The following is a 12,287-nucleotide window of genomic DNA, read 5'->3' as shown; positions in this document are numbered from 1 at the left end:
GGCTATTACTAATAATACTTTGTTCCACTCACGAATGTGCTTTAAAAGCTTCATGAAAGCAAACGGGAGCAGGGCGTGTGTGCACAACACGCCTGCACTTCAGCACATAGCATGTGGACATGATGACGTGATACATACGTGCACATGCTGAAAGACAAACTCTATCACTGGCTATAGTGATTATTTTAGCGCTCTTTCCTTTGAGTGTTTGTTTTCCTCTGAAACACAATAAAAAAACTTTAGTTTTGAAGTTTTTCCTCGTTACACGTTGTTTATGCACATGAGTCATTGTGGCTTCTGTCTGACAGGGAAATAGAAATTTGAAAGGGCCCCGCTTTGTAATTGCAGTTTCTGATTTAGTATGAGATACTTTTTGCAGAGTGTGAGGCTCGGCCTTAAAAGACGATGACTCACACCAAAACCATGAGAGTCCGCACAAGTGCTCATTACGTTCATGCAATCATGTTGTTGTTGGTGCATTTCGACTTTTTGAATTTGCTGTAGGTCTGTCAAGAAAACACGAGACATTTCCTGCCCTGACAACAAAACTCTGCACATTTATGCGCATTAATTGGCACATGCATGTACAGTCAGTTTTTGTCTAATCAGTCAGGATCTAGCAGAGCAGGCTAAGCACATATTAATCATGTGTTTAGACAGGTCATCAGCTCACAAATGCCAAAACATCCAGTTGACAACTGGAATAATTATGGATTTTATGAGCAGAACATTTCTTCTCCCTTGCTTCAGTGAATTCTGAGTAGAAAACAACAGAAACCTTAGTTTCTATTGTTTCTGTGTCTATTTGTCCTTTTTCATTCCATCAAACTCTGCTGAACGTTCATATGTAAAAAGACTCGAATTCTGCCATTATTCAAGTTATTTTCTAATTCTGAGGAGCTCATGTCTTGCTCAGGTGATCAGAAATAGTGTGCGGTGGTGAACTATGTGTAAAAAAAATGTTCACAACTGAAACCTCAATATATTTCAGTTCAGTTTTTGTTTCTTTGTTCATTCCTTTTTTTTCTTTTTGTAAAAGTAAAACCAACATCACATCAATTTTACAGCTAATTAGCTTTTAGCCAGTATAGCAGTGTTTCTGGTCCAGTGTGTAATTGTGAGACTGTGTGGAGTGCAACAGTGGCTCACTCACCCTTCTCTTTCTCATGGGGGTCAAAGAACTACGGTGGCCTGTAAACACTCTTTTTTCTTTGTTTGCTTTGTAATCATCTGGTTCCAAATGCAAAGGTTTGGGCCGTTGTCATTTGATTTTGTGGCCCAAACCATTTGAATTGTAAAGTAATTTCACAGTTTCACAAACATACACGTTTGATTTCTGCCTGTAAACCGTCGTAAGTGTCACACACTGGACCTTTAATGCCTCTCCATAGCTTTTTCTTCTGTTTTTGAACAAAGTTGCACGTTTCTGTCACATGTGTCTGCGGTTCCATTCACAATAAGGGATCGCTTCAGTCTGACATTCCACATATTCACTAAATCTGCGTCTGTTCCACTTATTCACATTCAACTTTTATCAATAAACCAACTTCTCCACTTTCTTCAACCATAAAAACCCTTTTGGGGTGTGACTTCTTTTATATTTCATTTACTCATTTAAAAAAGCCGTAAAAAAAAAAGAAATCCAACTTCTTCTTTCGGCTTCTCTCTTTAGGAGAATCATATCATCAGATCATCTGCCTTTATCTTGCTATATATATATATATATATATATATATATATATATATATATATATATACATATATATATATATATGTATATATATATACATATCACGTGTGTCCCAGGTGAAATCCACCTTATAAACTGATATTCAGTCAAAAATGGACATTATTTATTCAGCTTTATTTAACCAGATAAATCCCATTGAGACTAAAAACCTGTTTTCCAAGAGAGACCTGGCCAATACGTTTACATGCACAGTTTAATCCAGCTAAGGCCTTAGTCTGACTAAGACAAACAATAGGACAAACCTCCATCAGTGCCGTGCGGTGAGGTTCAGGACGAGGAGGCACTCGTCAGATGTACAAATATATGAATCCAAAATAGAAGCTTATTTCAATTTTGACTTGAATTGAAACATGAAGTTGTTTTAAAAGCTTTTCATTTTGCTTTAATCAATTCCATACTGTTCAACAATATGATAGGAAGAAAAACAAAGTTGTATTTATTAATATATGGTCAAATTCAAGATCTGGCTGATCTCTTTTTTTTTTATTAAAACACACATTTATATGTATATATATTGTAAGTCCACGCTTCTAATCCTTCTCCATCACTCTGTTGATTTATTTACCCATCGTGCCTATGGGGCTCAGCATTTTCACTGCCTCATTTACGGCCGGTCAATGTTGGTGCATGGTCAGAAGTCTGACTAAGCGTACAGTATACAGTACATGATCCAGGTGTGTTTCAATTAAGATTAGCTTGATTTTAGTCGGACTAATGTGTTTTCATGTCAGAAAGAAAACTCTACTAAACTCAGACTTTTAACTTGCAAGTAAACGCGGTGTGTGAGGAAAGTGGGTTGTTTTTCAAAATGACAGTGAAAGCAAGTTCATTCATCATCTCCAACAGGTGATGACATAATTCTCGGATTCATTCTAACCACACAGTGTGTGTGTGTGTGTGTGTGTGTGTGTGGACGGAGCAGTCACCTGCACCCACCATGTTGCAGCATGTTTGAAATGGCAGAATGTGGATTATGTCAGTGTCACAAGGGCCGCTTGTAAAGACTGTATTTCAAACAAAGAGCCATTGTCACGTCTGACTGTTTGTTTTATGGAGCCGACTCCCTCACAATTTAACAGTAGAACACTGGAACATTTGATCAATGGGGCCAATTTGTTTCCCCGTATCAGTGCATGGATTAGCTGTCAGGCCAAGCCTCAGACACTTAGCTGGTGTCAGTTTCAGCCGGCGCTGCTCTGTTGTCTCACTCAGCCTCTAACAGGCTCGACTGTTGCTTCATAATCACATTTTTCTGCATCATTTGTCCGATTCTCATTCAGGGCGGTTAAACGAGTTCAATGGGAGAACGCACAATGCTCACATTTCTTTCACAATCACAATCACAAACATTCATTTGATGCACATGAGCGATTGACAAACATCATCAATACACATGAAATTCTTTCAGTGGAACAAACTCAATGTTGAGCAAATAATGATCTTAAAAACTAACATTCCCATGTGATCATGTGACGATGATTGTCTCATACCTTTTACTCTTTTACAGGACAATTGGATTAGTATCTCGATACAAGTCAGTTTGATTCAACACGATCCGCCAAATACAAATGAGAATAAGCCAAATCTATCATTGTACCATACCTTCAAATAGATATTCTACAAAAGACTGAAGAGTCCTGTAGTTTATGACACATGAATAACTTCAGCACAGTTAGACAAAACACCTGAGAATCAGAATCACAGATGACGGATCGTCTTGCGTGATTTCCGTATTCCCGTAGCAGCCTCCGCATTAAAACCACTTGAATCTTAGCTTAGACTGTTCTCTATGGGACGACACGGACTAGGTTTGTTTCACTGCCGTGAGTTCGACACTGATTGGAAAAATGTGGCAAAAATATCACTTCCACGGAAGCTCGGCTTCTCTGGGAGTCAATGGAGCAGTGGGCGGGCCAGACGCTGGGCTTCTGCGTCATGATTGGCGGAGTGTTCTTGAGTGACAGTCCTGTGTGGATTTTGTGCATGTGCTTGGCGATATTGACCATTTTCATTAATACACTGTAAATAAAAACACTATTATAGCATTTCAGTTTTACATAATTATCACGTTTCCTTGTTTTAGTTGTTTTAGTGCAGAATTGATGTAACGGCCTGAAATGAGCTGCCACTGCTTTACATGGATGCTCTGGTCTGCTCATGAATGTATTTGTATATTCTACTTTATAACCAATCACCAATCCGTGTTGGTTTTTTTGTTCCTCCCCTTTTACAAAGACAAGAGAGGCAGATGGATGAAAAACTCTGGCAAAAACTGCCTCACGTCAGATAGGGTTTCATTTTTCCACAAAGAATCTCTGAGCCAGAACCGGATTAGGCCAAGCATCACAGACATTGTTCCTATACATTATTAAACTTTTAAGCCACCGAAAAACAGGATTGCAGGGGAAAAAAAGATGGCGAGTGGGAAGAGAAAGTAATTATTCATCTTAAGTGCTCCCACGCACCCCCACACCTCCTTCAGCAAATCGCTCACTGGAGTTTCAAGAGTTGACGGTTGAATTCTGCTCTGCTTCACCTGGTTGGAAACCTCTCTTGATTGTTGTCACCCACAAAGTCAAAATGAAAGTTTATTTTCTGAAAACGCTCTTAATAAGCCATAACAAGCAGATGAATGGTTGCCTGCTCAAACTTTAAGAGTGTTATGCACCATGTCCGACTTCAAAGCCCGTCTTAACTCCACACTTTAATTGTATCTTCTTCAAGCCTGTCTGCCTCACCGCCATCTGATTCTGCTGACAACTGCACTCCTCTCTTTCCTCCGCGCTCATCCGTCTATCTCTCCATTCCTCCCTCCTCTTCTTTCTCCATCTGTCATGACAGATATTACACCACCCCCCCTCTTTTTTTCCGTCCTTTAGCTCTTCTTAAGTCGCTCGGCTACAAGTGTCAACTCAGGCACGAGCCCTGAATTACTTTTTTGGATGAGTGTTGACATCCACCGCTCACTCTTCATCTCATGCAAACAGAATGATGCTATTTTCCGCGCTCTTCCTCTCTCTCTCTCTCGCTCTGTCTCTCTGTCTATTTATTTATTTCTCTATTGCTCCCTTTTTCCCCCCATTTCTCTGCGAGCTTACAAACAGACATTCACGCTTCTCTCCATATGGGCTTTAATTTGCCATTGTCCCCCAAGATATTCCTCGCTCAGGCTTGAGATAAAGGGATAATCACTTCAAAGGGAAGCTGGGGGGAGACTGCCCCCTCCCTCCCAGCTGAAAGGAGAAGTGGACAATACGCTAATTGAGAGGGAGAACTGATCACAGGGTCTGTTCAAAGGGGAGCCTGGCCACGCCCCCTCCTCCCTCCGACGCACTTAATTTTATTAGTGTTTATGGTGATGCTTCAGACGAAATTATCACTCAAATCCACCACAGCCTTTGAACTCCAAAATATTGGGTTATTTGCAATTATCCACCCTCTCCTCTGGCTTTTCTGTGCTATTTCAGCACAAGTGTAGGATTGGAGCGGATGAAAGAGCGATAAAAATGGGGCTGCACGGAATTTACTGTTGGCATTGTGGAAAACATACAGTGATGTCATGCAAATCCCAAACTTCCAGTGAAAATGTGACAAAGAGACGGAGAACGATGAAACTACACTCAAAAATCACCTTTCATAACTAGAACTCAAATTTACTAAAGATACACAAATGTAGTCAAGCAAAGGAAGAGAGATAAAAATCAATAACATGTCTGAACAAGGAAATATAAAATAAAATAGCACATATATTATTTCTGTGTGGAATTATTGACAAAAATCATTCTTTATATATATATATTGAAATGTGATGATTTGGTTCAAAACAAAATCTTTGACAAACATTTTTGTTTATACTTTATTAAAAAAAAAATCTGGATAGTATACCTCAAATGTGATTTCACTCATTCATTCCTGTTTATTGTACAATATAGAGAAAAACTTATACTTCAGTTGGTAACACCTTAAATCTTATATGTAATCAAACTAAAGTAAGCAAGGTGACAACTTCACAACTTCATTTACCATTTCAAGAATTGTTTTAAGGTTCGTCAGCCATTATTTTTTAGTACATTTATATATATATATATATATATACACATTCTGTGGAACTGAATAAGATCCACCACTGCCTCTAAAGGTTTTTTGTTTTTTTTTGCATATTCTCCATAATGTCACACCTGTTCAGACAACAGTAAAAATCTCTCTCTGCCTTTAACTCTAATCACAGAAGCGCTTCATTTCCACTCTGTGGTGACTCACCAGATGCCTTTAATTTCTTCCCAACCACGAGTTCTCAATTAGCCTCCAGGTCACCCTGTTTTATTGGGGCTTCATAGCAAGTCAGCAGCAGCACTCTCGTCCTGTATTGTGCTTTTAAAACCGTTTGGATCTTCCTGTGAAATGGTTAGGGCCCCAACAAAGGGGTCAGGACGGGGTCAACATCAAAAAGGGGGCTTCTTGGAGGCTGCTTTACGGCACCCTTTCTCTTTTGTCACTGCTAAGCACAAGAGTGGCCATTCAAAGGTCAACAGGTGTGGTCTCATGGGTTCAGGATCTCATGACATGAAACATAAAAGATCGCATCTTTTATTTTGGCTGAATTGTTGTTGCTCACAGAACGTTTGTGCACAGAAAACAGATGAATTAACTGCGTCCTGTATAAGTGGATAGACCGAGCGAAGCATGAAGGAAGATTCCTGCGTGTCAGCGAAACGTCTTTCTTTTGCTGTGATATGTGCAGCCTAATTTGATTTGAACAAAGATAAAACATCTTATCCTGAATGTTAGATAGTCCTCCACATCAAAAAGTACATTTTAAAACAAACTTTAAAGGCATTAGTGTGCAGATAACAGTGTGGCTGCCGAGTGCCCCCTGAATGTCCCGGTGCCAGCGCTGCTGCCCCAGTGCTGTGTGATTTTGTCGTGTCGACTGCTGCTGGCGCTTCCCTTTGCAGCGTGTTGGAGGTTTTTGTGCATTTTGGGCGCAGGATTGTTTGGATTTGTGGCAGCGATGTTTGTCTTCCAGAGACCTCCAGTGTAAACAAGGGCTATGAATGACTTCTTCATACTCACACATGCCCACACACATACGGTACATCTGCTATCATACAGCTTTATGACACCTGGCAGTGAAACTTTCTTCAAAGATTGTGTCGGAGACGAGCTGGACTCAAACTTCAGACACGCTCATGGCGTGCAGGAAGTGGCTGGCAGGATGTCAGTGTAATCAACTGGATTCCTCTGCTGTGCAAAGAAAACAAGAAAGATTTGCTGTTGCACACGCACGCACACACACACGCACACACACACTGGCCACTTTATTAGGTACACCTGTTCGTCTGCTCATTGACACAAATATAAGATTGGACTCTGGACGACCTGCGTGAGAAGGAAAAGGTGTTTAAGTGACTTTGCACATGCCATGGTTGTGAGCTGGTCTGAGTTCTTCACCTGATCTATTAGAATTTTCACACACATCTACGTCTTTAGACAAGAATCTGAAACCTTTAGTGTCAGAAGAGCCATTTTTGACCCAACCAATTACAGTTTTATGTATAAATTTATTAACTAAGGTTGTTGCATTTGTGAAATTTAAGAACTGCAGTAAGAATAAAACACTGCCGGCATGTGTCAGCCTATTTTGAAATAAAACACTGAACTATGTCGACCTATTTGTGCCCTTCCCGAAGTGACCCAATTTTGAAATAAATAATTATTGTAGCTCATGCTTGAGAAAACCTGCTGCCATAAGAATGTGGACTTCCTTCATGTGCACATGACTTCATTTAAGAGTTGGGAATGTTTGACTTTCCATTTTTCAAACACAGGTCTGTTGAGTTTGAGGAGGTTTTTAAATACTGCTTTTGACATAGACATGGGATGTGACACAACATCTAAGTAAGATGTGTGCACTTTGAAAGAGAAAAGGTTGAATTAAATGTTGTTTCTTTCAAAGCTACAGGGAGACACACGCATTGCACAATCCTGGTCTAGAGTTTGTAAAGAATGGTCAAAAACGTTCCTGCGGAGAAAATCTCTCGCCGACGCTTCAAAAAGTCAAATACATCTGTGAATCTAATATGAATCTAATAAGATGCTGGTGAGTGTATTTGGAAGCAATAATGATATAGCAAAATATGTAATGCATGAAAATAATGGCACTGAATATTGTTGCTCATGCTGGATGAGACCTGGTGAAATTAGAATCCACATGATGACAAAGCGTTTCTATTTCAGCTCGACATTAAATGATCGCCACGTTGGATTTCTTTAGTTCCCTTGTCTTGCACAATCAAGAGAGTTTTGTGAATTGGAATTAAATAATTACATACCACTTTAAAGTTGATTTCCCCAAACATCAAAGAGACAAAGAAGTCTTTGAAGTACAATGAAGATTGGATCACTGTCTCACCCCCTCTTTAAGAGTCTGTCACAATGACATTAGGGACTTTATGTGAACGGTGCTTTCCTTTGCTCCGTGTCCAGTTTCAATCAAAATGTCATGCTGTGCCATTTTCCCTCAATGCGGAACTGGCGAGTGTGTTGGCCTGACATCCTTGTGGCTAAAAGCCTGACTAATGTCAATTATTTGACAATTTGACTCAATTGAATTATCAAATCAGAGCTGTTTAGAATAATACAAGTTGTTAGTAACTGCTGTATTAAGTTAGAACCTCAGCTGCACCTTTTTAAAATCAGTTTTTCACTGTACAGTGAAGGTCAATAGTTGACCACACTGAGTGAAATTAGAAATCTGTTGCACAATTAAACAATTGTGTGAAATATTTACACTTCTGTGTCGTAATCATATAAATGCATTGTCGCAATTTTATCGACTTCATGAACATCATGAAAACGTGATCGACGTGAATTCACAGCATAGATGTTCAGTGTGAACACAGTGTAAGGTTTAACAAAGGTTTCATTAAATTGCCCTTAAAATATCAAAGAAAACGTTTCACAGGGGCAGAAAAAAAGCATCTGTTCAAAATAAATCAATTTACTTTACATTAGAAAACAATGATGTTAGTCTGACAAAACACTTTAGTCTTAAAATCAAATCTGTCAAAGTTGCACTGACACGCCCAGCTAATGCGACCACATGTCTACGTTCAGTCGGACCAGAATCGGACTGGAGCCTCCCAGAAGCCAGTACTCAGTAAAACATGGTGAAATCCTGACAAGGAGAATATTTTTAAATATTCATCGATGGAATGATGCTAGTAGCCAGTAAAACCAGAAAGGTCCTCGGGCCTGAATTTCCCTGTACAATCTTTCACTTATTTGTTCTTAAAAGTTTTCTGTAAACACGGCGTTGTTTCAACTTGATTTTAAGACTGTGGACGACCACACACACACACACACACACAACACACTTTCATTTTAATCCCGAGGAGGCACAGACTAGACTCAGAAACTTGTGTGATTTTAATGTGACTTGAGAATATAAACAGACGTGAAACACTCAGAAACACAAAAGAATCTGTGGATGAAGTCTTGGCTGAGAAGACAGAATCAACTTGGCTTGCACAAGTTAACGTTCGAAACAAAAGTACGCAACATCTGTTTCCTGGTCAGTTCGCTCTCATTGGTTATTGCCCCAATCGCTGCGCAGTCATAAATATCAAACATGTTTTAATACTAACTGTATTTGACTCTGATGCATCAGATGAGGTTACAATCCCATCACAAATCTGGCCAATTATCCTCTAGCGTGGGGCAGGATGTAGAGAGGTGGGGCTATGACATCATTGTTTTCCCAAAGCTGCATATTAGTTGTATACACAAAAATGCTACGGCTGTGGTTTTAGTTTTTTGTTGTACTTTTCTTTTACTTTGCATGGCACATCAAAAAAGCCAATACAATAGAAAACGTTTGCAGATTCTCCTAAACTCGTTCCTGTGTGTAGAGTTTAAAGAGGACACATCATCATCATCATCATCGTCGGCGGCGAGTCAATAAATGGATTCCCCGCTCGTGCTTGTATACTGGGACAAGGACAGTATTCCAGCTGTGCATGGACATGTTCTGACTTATGTGTGACTTAATTTGGCACTAGCTACAATGTAACGCACATTCATTTATACAGGATGTAAAAAAAAAAACAATACATACCACAGCTTTAAACCTGTTACTGAAATGAAGTGATTTGATGAACTCTAACGCAACAAATATGAGCTGCTCATTAAGAGATATTCTAATGAAGTGCATTAGTGACTCACTAGACTCACTCCTGTTATTTGGAAATGCCAGAGGCAACAATAGCCGCCGCCGCTGGCTTTGTGTGTGTGTGTGTGTGTGTGTAGTAACACACTGACTGTAAGCATAATGCTATTGGCGCGGCAGATCACTTACTTCTGACGCTCCAAAGCCTCGGGGAGTTGGCTCTGTGCTGCCTTCCTTTGATAAGGTCCTGGTTCAGAAGTAAAATCTTTTCTCTGTCTGGAAAACTTTAACACGCACGTGTGCGCGTGTGTTCCCCACACTGACGCCCGACACAAAAACACACCGCGTGACTTGTGGCCATCTGTGTCTCTGTGGTGTGTTTCACTGTGAATGATCGTGTTGTTTGCTGCGAGGACGAGGCGCGAGGTTTTTATGTCTCTTCCGGGACCAGAGCAGCGGTTTCTCACTTTGAAGTGCACACACAGTGAAACCTTCCACAGAGAAGTCGGTTTGAGGAACAGCCCGGAGGATTTCGAGCGGCGCGTCTGTTGTGACTCCATGAGACACTAACGCGGAGAGGAACACGTTTACACTGGTCCGCGGTGACACGGCACAGAACACGGGACGGCGGAGGCTGCTGGTGAAGCATGGGACTACTTTTATTTTGACTTTACACTGCGCTGTGTAATCAGTGCGGAGGCTACACTGGGCTACACGGATGGTAAGTTGTAGCAAAGCTGTTCCACAGGCCCCCTCTCTCGGCCGCTTTGATGTGCTGCTGCTCCGCTTTGAAGTTGAGAAATGCGGGCTGTGTTTCTTGTTTGTGGGCGAGGAACACGGTGAGATAGATAAGAAGCTTATGAGTGTGTGCGTGCGTGTGTGTGCGTGCGTGTGCGCGCGTGTGAACTCGTTTTGTTGCATTTCTAGTGTAAACACTGACCTTGTCAGGACCAGTACTGCATACTCTTAACGGCAAGGTTCTGGTTACGGGTTAGAGGCTGAATTTAACACAGGGTTAGATGTGAATTACACGTACTTGTAAGGACACTCGTAATAAATGCACATCGACCACCTCAACTACATGACTAACTTAAACCCACTTCCAGCCATAAACTCTTAATCCCTAAAAACGTCCCTTCATGTTGTGAGGACCTGTCAAAATGTCCTTTCAAAGATGGTTTTGTCCTCACAGCGTAGAAAAACACACAGGTTTGCGCCGCTACTTTGAACCAAAACCACTATGACCAGAACCCCAATGTTAACCAGAAATCGTTAGGACTAACTGGTCCAGACAAGGTTAGTACTTGAACTAGAATGGGGTGTAAGAGGACATTAAAAAGGACTAAACACGCAGAGACAGTGTGTGTGTGAGTGTACATGAGTGGCGGTGCGTCTTCAAGTTGGGGAAAAAATGGGATGTATTCTTGAGTCGGATCCCCCTCTCCCTCCCTGCCTCCCTGCCTCCCCTTTCTCCTTTCCCTCCCACCTCCTCCAGATTTTGACACCCCCAGTGAATCTACATAGGCAGTGAGCCTGCCTCCTCTGAGGTCAGTTGTTGAATGGGACAGACAGCGTCAGAAACTACAGCGGCTGTGTTGGACACATGTGGTACAGCACAGTCGTGTCTCCACAGTGATTCCCGCCGTGCTGGATTATTGTTTGGAGAGTTTTGGACCGACTCAGAATGGACTAATTCAACTTTTTGTTCCGTCTCTTGTAAATTCCTTTGACGGATCTTACTCTCAGGGTGGATCTTCCTTGCGATGGTACGTTGTTACGCGCACGTTTATCTCGCCGTTATCTGTTGAATTTACCTGCTGAGAGAAGAACGTGTCTCGTGCCGCCTCAGTCGCGTTATTGCCGCTCCTGTCGTGGATGAGGTGGATGTTTATCTCCACATGTATCAGCACTCGCCTCCGCGCTGCGTCGGTAGTTCAGACACGTTGTTCGCGGGGCTGTGACTTCAATGATGTGCCGTAATCACCGTCACGGGCAGATATTAACGCGGCTCATCGCGCACGTTTACGCACGAGCGGCGACTTTTCCCGCGGGGCTTTTTTTTATCCACCTCGGGGTCATTGTAGTGCAGATCAGGTGCGGTTTTCACCCCGTGTGTGTGTGTGTGTGTGTGTGCGTGCATACACGTCCGAAGCAGACTCGTTATTAATTGGAGTTGAAGCCTGTGACATGGACTCGTTAGGAAAACACGTGTAAGCCACAGTTGAGAGAATTTGGTGAAGAGTGAGTCTGTGAGCTGACGATTTTTATGAAAATGGGTTTTGATGTGAAACATCAGTGCACATTGAGAATGTAGGCTGCACTTGATCTTTCATTTTGGATAAAAATAGATAAATGAAACGAAAGAAAGCC

The 12,287-nt window shown here is 41.4% G+C and overlaps 1 protein-coding gene across 4 annotated transcripts in view; it reads left to right on the top strand.

The window, feature by feature from the left end:
* The window catches only part of LOC122771273 (axin-2-like), a 37,214-nt gene that overhangs the window by 7,666 nt on the left and 17,261 nt on the right, over positions 1 to 12,287 (top strand). Inside the window, exon 1 of one of the 4 annotated variants that reach the window (XM_044028743.1) lies at positions 10,396 to 10,638. The exons of 1 other annotated variant lie outside the window; for it this stretch is intronic. The gene's annotated coding sequence lies outside the window, so the exon portion shown is untranslated. Of the gene's footprint in view, positions 1 to 10,395; positions 10,639 to 10,709; positions 10,757 to 11,389; positions 11,684 to 12,287 lie in introns of those variants that run through there. 2 more of the 4 variants (XM_044028745.1, XM_044028742.1) reach the window with 2 other exon arrangements.

The sequence above is a fragment of the Solea senegalensis genome, linkage group LG6, assembly GCF_019176455.1.
Source record: "Solea senegalensis isolate Sse05_10M linkage group LG6, IFAPA_SoseM_1, whole genome shotgun sequence".
In the NCBI taxonomy this organism is placed as follows: Eukaryota; Metazoa; Chordata; class Actinopteri; order Pleuronectiformes; family Soleidae; genus Solea; species Solea senegalensis.
This window is presented reverse-complemented; position numbering and strand designations above follow the sequence as displayed.